General features: G+C 39.1%; 1 non-coding gene across 1 annotated transcript; it reads left to right on the forward strand.

Annotated features, from left to right (window-relative positions):
- The first annotated feature begins 6934 nt into the window (after positions 1 to 6934).
- On the forward strand, positions 6935 to 7041 carry LOC141663321 (small nucleolar RNA R71). The gene has a single exon (XR_012551400.1). It is a non-coding gene; the product is annotated as a small nucleolar RNA R71 (small nucleolar RNA).
- Positions 7042 to 11228: the final 4187 nt, after the last annotated feature.

The following is an 11228-nucleotide window of genomic DNA, read 5'->3' on the forward strand; positions in this document are numbered from 1 at the left end:
TTGATGCCTAGCCTTATTCACAATAAGAAATGATATCCATGCTCTTCTCCAGCTTAAAAATCAGTGTTATTTCGTCATTACGAGAATAGAAAAAATTCTAAATATAACCAAGTGATTAAATCTCAACAAGAAAACAAGTATGATCATGGTCTAGTTCAAAAGCAACCTATAAGACTTGTGAATAAATTTTGTTTCTGGGCATGCATTTCAATTCATTAGGACTTAAACATCCCTCTATTCGACATCACTACACTCAAATTAACATCAACAAATCAATCTGAACAGCTCATCCTATGGGATCATGTTATATGCATGCAAATGCAACCATATGGACTCACATAATAACATGAATAAATATGCAAAACAAAAATGCAAACAACTATATGAACAATCATGCAAAAATATGAATAAACTACACTAAACATGCAATATGAATCTATATGGACACAACAAGCACTATTAATCCTTACATTATCACCCTCAAACTTAAAATATTCAATATCCTCATTGAAGGTAATAATAAGGATACAAGGCATACCTAGTCATCGATAGGATCACCCTCCTCGGGTGGAGTATCAGGCGGCTGGTACACAGAATCAACTCCAAAAACAGGCCAATCGACTTCGACACCAGTGGCTCGTAAAGCATTACCCAAAGCCTGTGTCAAATTAGCTACAAAATGACGATGCATATCGTGCATCACATCCATGCGCCTAGACAATCGCCTGAACTGCGCATCTCCAAGTCCAGAACTGTCCCCTGCCTGCTGATCACGTGGAGATCTAGTGGCTCCACGAGCGACTTTAGTGGCTGCCTGACATGCCTGAGAAGAACCCCCAACATAAGTCTGATCAGCTAGCTGGCCACCTGGCAAATGATTATATGTGTAGCCCAAGCCCTTCTCGTCGGCCTTCCTGTCATACCACTCCTTCAGTTACAGAATCGCCGAGCTATCAATGGGAGCACCCGACATCTGTAGCTGCTCATGTTGAGGCTACCTGACACCATCTGCGGTGCATAACCTCGTAATAATTGAGGCATGAGCAATCTCCCCCATGGTCCTTCCTTGCATAAAACGCAGTATATTCTGATGAATCATAAACTCGCGATCCACATACTCTTCATTCAGAGTCCCCCATAGCAAAATAGCACGATCCCCAGTAACTTCATGCGAGTGCGAAGATGGCATGATATTGGCACACACAAACAAGTTCCATGCCCTAGCATACCTATTTATACACGAAGAAGGAAAAGTAAGCGGCCCATTCTTGGCCTCCTTGCACGTCCACTTTTTCCCAGGAACACACAACTCAAACACAATATAATCCAGATCAAAATCCTCCCTTGTCTTTTGTACCCAATCTTCAGCAGTAGGCCTCCACGCGGGTTGATTGATAACCCTACGAATAGCCTCAAGGGTATAATCAACCATCAACCCATGAACCACATAAAACCCATTCTTATCTGCTTTAGCATTTGTATAAAACTCCCGCACAATGCTCATCGGGACTGCAATGAGTGTCTTATAGAAATCATCTTCAAAAGCTTTCCATCCTTCACCGTGGGTAAGAAACCCCTCTCCTTCACAATCGACTTAGACATCAGCCTAGTAAACTCTTCTTGTGCTTCTGGAGAAGAAAATCTGTTTACCGCACCAATCATGTTAGAATCCTCGGTAGCCGAGGGATGAGTGCTACTACTCCCAGCAGTTCTTGCTCTTCTTAGATGCCATCACAACAGTGAATATATATTTGGGTGTGAGTAGTGTATATGAGAAGATAGGGTTTTGAGAATAGGAGATGTATATGTGTAATAAGAGAAGATGTATATATATAGGCTAGGTAAAGGGATGGGTAGGGTTTAAAACTATTTAGGATATATAATTAGGGTAAAAAATGGTTAAGAATTTGGGTGGGAGTGTTTTTGTTCTTATTTTTCTCTTTTTTTCTTTTCCAGGGGTTAGCGCGGCCGTCCCGCTTCCAGCCGGACGCGCTGTGCTTTTGGAAAATTTCTGAATTTTTATTTTTTATTTTATTTTTGTCGCAACTACTATATAACAAACATGGGTTGCCTCCCATGAAGCGCTTGAATGCTAGCTTGACATGAATCTTCGAATCAAGTTGTCGAAATAATGACGCTCACCACTTCACGGTTCGCCGTATCACCATAGTAATGCTTCAACCTTTGACCGATTACCTTGAACGCTTAGTCCAGATGCTTATCAAAAATCTCCACAGCTCCATGTGGAAACACAATTTTGACAATGAACGGACCTGACCACCTTGACTTAAGCTTTCCTGGAAAAAGTCGAAGACGAGCGTTGAACAATAGAACTTGCTGACTAGGAACAAATGACTTGCGCATTAACCTCCTATCATGCCATCTCTTAACCTTCTCCTTGTATACCTTGTTATTCTCATAAGCCTGAAGTCGCAACTCATCGAGTTCACTAAATTGAAGCATTCTTTTCTCTCCAGCAGGTGTCATGTCCAGATTCAGCTTCTTCAAAGCCCAATACGCTCTATGCTCTAGCTCCGCAGGCAAATGACACGCCTTCTCATACACCAAATGGAACAGTGACATTCCTAGAGGAGTCTTGTATGATGTTCTATAGTCCAACATAGCTTCATCTAGATTCAACGACCAATCCTTCCTTGATGGACTCACAACCTTCTCCAAGATTCGCTTGATCTCTCGATTCGACACTACAACTAGCCCATTAGTTTGAGGATGGTAAGTTGTGGCAACACGATGATTCCCATGATATATTTCCATCAATGCAGTGAACTTGCGATTGCAGAAATGTGATCCCCTCATTACTGATTATAACCCTTGGAGTACCGAAATGTGTGAATATCTGCTTATGAAGAAAATTTATCACCACCTTCGCATCGTTGGTTGGAAAGGTTTTAACCTCAACCTATTAAACACATAATCCACCACCAAAAGAATATACTAATTATTGCATGACGAGACGAAAGGCCCCATGAAGTCGATTCCCCAAACATCGAAAATCTCAACTTCAAGAAGAACATTGAGAGGCATCTCATCTCTCTTGGACATATTTCCAACCCTTTGGCAGTGATCACATCTTGACACGAACTGATGAGAATCCTTAAACAAAGTAGGCCAGAAAAATCCCACTTAAAGAATAGGGCAGCTGTCTTCTCTCCACCATAATGACCACCATATACAGTTGAATGATAATCTCGCAGAATACCCTCCGTCTCACTATACGGAATGCATCTCCTGAGAATTTGATCTGATCCCTGTCTGAACAAGAATGGCTCATCCCATCGATACCACTTTACCTCATGTAGAAACTTCTTCTTTTGAGCATAAGAGAGTTCTGGGGGAATAACATTACTCACAAGATATATCTGCAAACTATGGTTCTTCTTCTTGCACCCCAAAAAGTTGCTCATCGGGAAAAGATTCATTGATTAATGCCTTATCTTGGGAAGCATTGCCTTGATCTTCCAAACGTGAGAGATGATCCGCTACTTGGTTTTCTATACCCTTTCTGTCCTTGATTTCTAGCTCAAATTCCTGAATCAATAGATTCCATCGAATCAAATGAGGGTTTGAATTTTTCTTCAAGATCAGATATCAAATAGTAGCATGATCAGTGAAAACTGTCACTTTTGCCCCCAAGTAAGTAAGATCAGAATTTCTCGAAACCATAGACAATCGCCAAAATCTCCTTCTCTGTAGTAGTGTAATTCAACTGAGCACCATTAAGGGTTTTACTAGCATACCATATGGAATATGTTCTACTTTCTCTGGCCAAGAACTGCTCCAACTGTATAGTCACTAACATCACACATCATCTCGAAGGGCTAATTCTAATCAGGTGCAGTAATAACAGGTGTTGTAGTCAAACTCTTTTTCAGGATCTCAAAAGAGGCTAGACACTGTTCATCAAATTTGGAAAAAACATCCTTCTCTAACATATTGTACAAGGGTTTTGATATTTTGGATAAGTCTTTGATGAATCATCGATAGAAACCCGCATGACCAAGAAAACTGCAGATTCCCTTAACTGAGATTGGTGGACGAAGATTTTCAATAACCCCCACCTCGGCTTTTCCACTTCAAGCCCCTTGCTAGACACCTTATGCCTAAGAATGATACCCTCTTGCACCATGAAATGACATTTTTTCCAGTTGAGCACCAGATTGGTCTCAACATATCTTTTCAGTACCAAGCCAAGATTATGCAAGCACTCGTCATACGAGGTCCCAAACATAGAGAAGTCATCCATGAACACCTCTACATTAGTACCAATCATGTCTGAGAATATGGCCATCATGCATCTTTTAAAAGTAGCAGGTGCACCATAAAGTCCAAAAGAAACTCGACGAATAGCAAAAGTGCCAAAAGGACAAGTGAAGGTGGTCTTCTCCTGATCTTTTGGCGTAATGCCAATCTGATTATAGCCTGAATACCCATCCAGAAGATAATAGTACTCATGACCAGCCAACCAATCAAGCATTTGGTCAATGAATGGAAGAGGGAAATGATCCTTCATGGTGGCTTTATTCAGCGTTCGATAGTCCATGCATACTCTCCACCCTGTGACTGTTCGAGTAGGAATGAGCTCGTTCTATTCATTCGCAACAACTGTAATGCCTCCTTTCTTAGGTACACACTGCACCGGGCTCACCCATGAACTGTCAAAAATCAAATAGATGATCCCTGCATCCAGCCATTTAAGAAATTTTTTCTTCACAACCTCCTTCATGATAGGATTGAGCCTTCTGTATTGTTCAACAGTTGGTTTACTTCTTTCCTCAAGCAGAATTTTATGCATGCAAAATGAAAGGCTGATTCCCTTAATATCTGTTATAGTCCATCCAATTACTGATTTGAATTCTCTCATAATTCTCAAGAGCTTGTCTTCGTCACTACCTGAAAGGTCAAATGCAATAATAACAGGCAAAGTAGATGCATCACCTAAAAATGCATACCTCAAATGATCAGGCAGTGGTTTAAGCTCAAGTATGGGAGCTTCCTCAATAGATGGCTTAAGGTGCTCCTGAGAATTTTTCAGCTCCGATAAACCAATAGACTCGAATAGAAAATCCAATCTCCTTTTCCATGGAGAAGCATCCAAATATTACAGCTGCTCTGCTCCTTCTTCATCTTCACTATCAAATTCCCCTATTAAGGCTCTTTCTAAGGCGTGATTCCTTAGCATTTGATCAAGCTCCGCAGTCACTATAGAGTCGACCAACTCTACTTTAAAGAATTCCTCTTCATCAGTAGGGAATTTCATTGTATTGAAGACATTGAAAGTCACGTCCTGTCCTTGAACTCTCATTATAAGCTCACCATTTTACACATCTATTAAAGTTCGGCCTGTAGCTAAGAACGGTCTTCCCAAGATAATGGGAATCTTCTTATCTTCCTCGAAGTCCAGAATGATAAAATCAGCAGGGAAGATGAGTTTATCCACCTTAATCAAGATATCCTTCACTATACCTTGCAGATAAGTGAGGGAATGGTCAGCCAGTTGTAAAGACATGTTTACCGGTTTTGGATCGGGCAGACCAAGTTTCTTGAAGACAGACAAGGGCATGAGATTGATGCTAGCTCCCAAGTCATACAAACACTTGTCGAAAGATAGATTTCCAATGGTACAAGGTATCGTGAAGCTTCCTGGATCTTTCAGTTTCGGAGGGAGTTTCTGTTACAGCACAACACTACACTCTTCCGTTAGAGCGGCGGTTTCCAACTCCTCAAGTTTTAGCTTCTGAGATAAAATACCCTTCATGAACTTAGCATAGCTCGGCATCTGATCTAGAGCTTCCGCAAAAGGTATGTTAATGTGCAACTTCTTGAAAACCTCCAAAAACTTAGCAAATTGCTTGTCGAACTTCTGCTTTTGAAGTTTTTTAGGATATGGAGGAGGAGGATATACTTGTTTGCCCCTGTATTCTACCCAGGAGTAGTGTTTTCATCAAGCTTTCTTCTTCTTTTTTCAGCTTCTTCATCCTTTTTCTTAGCATAATCAGCCAAAATATCATTTACTGAAGTTTGAGAGGGCGCGGGCGTGCTGCTTCTGGGCGCGGGCGTGCCTGCATTTTGGAATTTGTTTTAGCTTCTTCTTTTTCTTGATTCTGAGGGCTCGCGACCTTTCCAGACCTCAGGGTGGTTGCCTTAAGATGTTCTTTGACTTCTCTCTTCCCTGGATTAGCCTCTGTATCACTTGGAAGAGTTCCTTGAGGTTGGTTCAATAAGACATTAGCAATCTGCCCAATTTGATTCTCCAGGGTCTTGATTGAAACCTCTTGGCTTTTGCACATAAACCTCAACTCCTCTAATTCATATTTTTCATTAGAAGACTAACCGACCTCCATGAGATTGTTGTTGCATTCCCTGTGGATGGAATTGCTTCCTTGGTGCATACTGTTGCTGAAACCCACGAGGATTGAAAGGCTTGTTTCCAAACTGCTGGTAAGGCTGTTGCATTGCATTCTGATTATTTCTCCAGCTGAAGTTAGGATGATTGTGGTTGTTAGGATGATATGTAGCAGGAATAGGTTGCTGCGACCTCTGAAAGTTGCTCACAAACTGAGCTAATTTACTAGATATAGCACATTGCTCCATCACATGCGATCCTGCACAAAGCTCACAAACACTCATTATCGGTTGAACACCATAGTTGGTCAGAGAATCGACCTTCATAGTCAACGCTTTTAACTAAGCATCGATAGCTGTAGTTTTATCCACCTCCAAAATTCCTGCTACCTTGCCTTGTGGTAGCCTCTGAGTTGGATTCTGATATTCATTCGCCACCATCATCTCAATCAGCTCATAAGCTTCATCATAGCTCTTAGCCCATAAAGCTCCACCTGATGCTGCATCGAGAATAGGTCTCGAATGTGCTCCCAAACCATTATTAAAGCAATTGATCACCATCTAGTCAGGCATTACATGATGATGGCACTTTCTCAGCATCTCCTTATAACGCTCCCAAGCTTCACATAAAGATTCACCTGATTGTTGTGCGAACTGAGTAAGAGCATTCCTTATTGCAGCTGTCTTTGTCATAGGGAAGAATTTAGTAAGAAAATTTTGAACAAGATCCTCCTATGTAGCAATGGAACCTGGTGGAAGAGAGTGCAACCAGCTCTTAGCTTTATCCCTCAGAGAGAATGGGAAAAGTCTCAATTTCACATCATCTTCACAAACATTATTGAACTTGAATGTGTCACAGATCTTGATGAAATCCCTAATGTGCATATTAGGATCTTCCGTTGGAGAACCCCCAAACTGGACTGAATTGTGTACCATCTGAATCGCGTCGGGCTTAATTTAAAGGTATTAGCTGTGAAAGCTGGCGTGAAAATGCTAGATTGAGTGTTATTGATCTTTGGTTGAGAAAAGTCCATCAACATTTTCGTTGGTGCTGCTGGTTCTCCCATTGTAATGATCGCTTCTTCTTCATCTTTCTTAACAAACTTCTTCTTCTACTTCTTCAACTACTTTATCTTCTTCAATTATTTCCTTATGAGATTGAGATTGTGTTCGCATATACGCTCTCTAGAGTACCTGACCCAGATTGAGCTAATGGATCGCATGAGGATCCGAGGACTTCATGGAGACAGGCATGACAGGGTGTCCCCAAGGAAGGCTGACTATATCATCTGGTGCATGATGGAGAGAGTGTGGGAGTTGCCACTCTCATATCTGATTCAAGATCAGTGATGTAGTAGTTTAGTCGTCTGGTTGCTAGAGGCCATAGTAAAGTGCCAATTTTTCGGGATAGTTAACTTGTATATAGTTATCCCTTTCTCTAACTAGACAGATAGACTTATGTATTCCACTTTTGGCTAGATGACTATAGCACTATTGTACTTTTGACCAGATCGGACTATGTATTTCTCATATTATGTATATATTTGTTTCCTTCAGTTCAGTATTAGTTCTTTGGTGACAAGATCACTCTTTTATCCTTTTTATTTCATGCACTGCTTATGACTAAAACTAACATATCTGTATAGAGCTATGAGTTACGTCCTCCTTATTGTAACGACTGTGCGTGGTACAACCTTATATGTATAATTGTGACCTAACGTTGAATTTTCCAAAATTTATCAGTATTATGCCGCCAAGAAGAATTGGAACTAGGGAAAATCCTGGGTTTGAGGACCAGGGGAGCCATAACCAAGATGGGAGAAAGTAAGAACACAGTGAAGAGGAAGACGAGGATTATGTTGAATATGATGACTCCCTGTATGAAGTAGAGGATGAACGTTTGATGTTGGAGAATTTGAAATAGAGGATGAAGAAGGAGAAACTGAGGTTGGGCACCAGATAGAAAACCCAGGAATGGATCCCATGGGGCAGTTCATGTAATAACCGAGGCAAAACTATTCGCACTAAAACACACGCGAAGATACATACAAGCGCACGTGATCACAAGTAGTATAAGATACAAGTCAAGTTCGTTCCCACAGGGATTGGTTTAAGTTAAGTTCAGATTATGCACTTATGCAACAATGTATGTTTATTGTTCACATCTAAGACAAATAACAAATTTGATTTGATTAACTACTTAAAAGATTATACTAACATGTATTAACTAAGAGATTAAAAGTGATTTACTTATATGAGAATAAAACATGGGATTCTAACTTCATTAAATACTTCATCCAAAGTTTATGTCTTTATCAATAGTATGTGATGGTGATGATAACAAATCAGATAACACGAAATTAGTATACGCTATCTTTCGATATATGTACACCCTACTACTAAACATCCACAATCAAGATAGAAGTTAAGTAGATACCAATTATGCTTAGACCCTATATGTCTATAGAATTTGAAAACATAATGGTTTAAGAACAAGTTATCTATTGTGATTATATAGGGTTTGTAAGATGGTTAAAATTACACTACGAATCATGCACATCAATTCATACGTAAACCTATGCTAGCATGGTAAACCTTTATATTCACTTTCGCTTCAATAGAGATTAACAAACAATCTTAGATGTTAGCTACATATCAAAGATGAATAAGCACAACCAAACTATGGTAGCATAAATCACCACACACTAAAGATTTAAACAATTAACGATTAAAATCCATAAGTAAGTCTGCTAGAACCCCATGACAATGATTAGTTCATGATCAAACACATCGTCACCATGGGTTCCAATGAAAATATGATAAATAATAAGTTCAGAATACTACGATTGAATATCAAAGTCTAGGGTTTAAAACAAAGCAGAAACAAGCATCCAAAAGTATCGCCTAAATCGAAAAATACAAAAGTATAAAATTAGATTTTCTTCTCCTTAGTCGTCTTGCATGCTCTAGGTCTTCTTAATGTTCTCCCTTGCTTCCTTCTTTATAAAAATGTCTATTTATCTTTATATATAGGCCCCAAGTGGATCTGGACTCTCAGGAAATCAGAATCGTAATCAAAACAGGATTCTGCAGAAAACACTAGTGTGGGCGCGCTGTCTATGGCGTGGGCACACTGACAAACTGGCGCGACCGCCCTGTGCTTGACGCGGGTGCGCCGTGCTTCTGACCAATTTTTTGATTTTTGATATTTTACACTGCTTTCTTCGTGCGATCTCCCAAAACTCCATTCCTGACCTCTTATCAGCGTAAAATCATAGTAAAACTTAATTCCTCCTCTTGACTAGTGCCCTGCAATGTAATTATACAAAACACATAAAAAACACAATATACTTGAGTCCAAAACATCCAATTTAAGCCGATATGAATCGTTCCAAATGGATATAAAATCCACTTATCAAAAACCTGGAACGTCAACCGAACCCACCGCCTTAAGGAAACAACAGTGATGTGGAAAACTCTTTCAGGGCTTTTAATTCCCTTAAGCCCCCGAGTTCCACGGGTCATATTAATCCCAGACAATCTAACAGTTGAATTACAGAAGGGGGGTTGAATGTAATTCTTGGTTTCTTCTTCGACTTTAGGAACTTCTCTAATAAATATGCATAACAGTGCTTGAATATGCAAAAGTGCGGAATGAAAGTATTGATGTATCCAAACACAAAGTAATTTAAACACAAATATTTAAAAACTTTCTGGTGGATTGAACTTATCCACCAGAGGTATATATATTTCAAGAACTCTGTGATACAAAGATTCTACACAGCTGCTTACAAGTAGAATCACAAGGAACAGAGAAATTCTTCATTGATACAAGCTTTTCTATTTCTCTAGTTAATTTCTTAATTTACTACCAGCTATTCTTGGTTTATATATTACCAAGTTATAAGTGAAAAAGGAAAACTAATAAAACAAAATATGTCTTTGTCTAATCACATATTTCTTCATTTCTTCATCCAGTATCTTTGATTTTCTTCAAGTAAGCTTGGAAATGGAAATGCTTCTTTATTCTCTAAAACCTGATTATAGGCTACCACATTCCTTTTATGTGTAATCAACCCATATGCCTGTCAAGTCACTATTAACTCCCATTTAAATTTCGTCATATGTCGAGACTCAGTTGGATCATCCATCGAAGCTCGATTGAATCACCCCTCCAAATGTGACTTGGGTCATCCATCGAAGCCTTGTGAAGAACATCCGTTGAAAGTGTTTCCATAGTAGTTGACTCAATTTCACTTATATAAAATTACAAGACATCTAATATATACAATTTTGACAACCTATTTTACATATCATTCTTGTAGTCAACATGACTTAGAATGTCCTACAAATTCTAATTCTTTAAGGCATTATAATACACAGGAATGTGCTACAAAATACTTATTAATACATAAGCTACTCTTTTAATAAATGACAGAAAAGATCATCCGTCGAAAGCTACAAAGACACTTAATCAAATCTACTAAGGTATTTTTGTAGCATATCATCAACTCTACAACATGTTCCTAACAATCTCCCCCAATTTATGTCTACTAGAATTGTAGGCATAAATTTAGATGAGAACAAAACAACTCTTACAATATATTCATTCAATGGCAGATTTAATGATAAGTGCTGTAATTTTATTTGAAATTGACAAAAGAAAGTTCAAACAAGTCTTACAGCTTTGTTCAAGGCGCTCCTCTAGTCTAAGCAAATTAATATTTTCTCCTTGAATGTCTGGTCCTCTTTCCTAGCTTTTCATTATTCTCTTCAATCTTTAGTTAAAGTTGTCTGTAGAACTCAACTTCATCTTTATTGGACAAATCCAGCATCTCTTGCATTTCATTTAGAGTTTCATTACT

Source organism: Apium graveolens, chromosome 5, assembly GCF_009905375.1.
Source record: "Apium graveolens cultivar Ventura chromosome 5, ASM990537v1, whole genome shotgun sequence".
NCBI classification, from domain to species: domain Eukaryota; kingdom Viridiplantae; phylum Streptophyta; class Magnoliopsida; order Apiales; family Apiaceae; genus Apium; species Apium graveolens.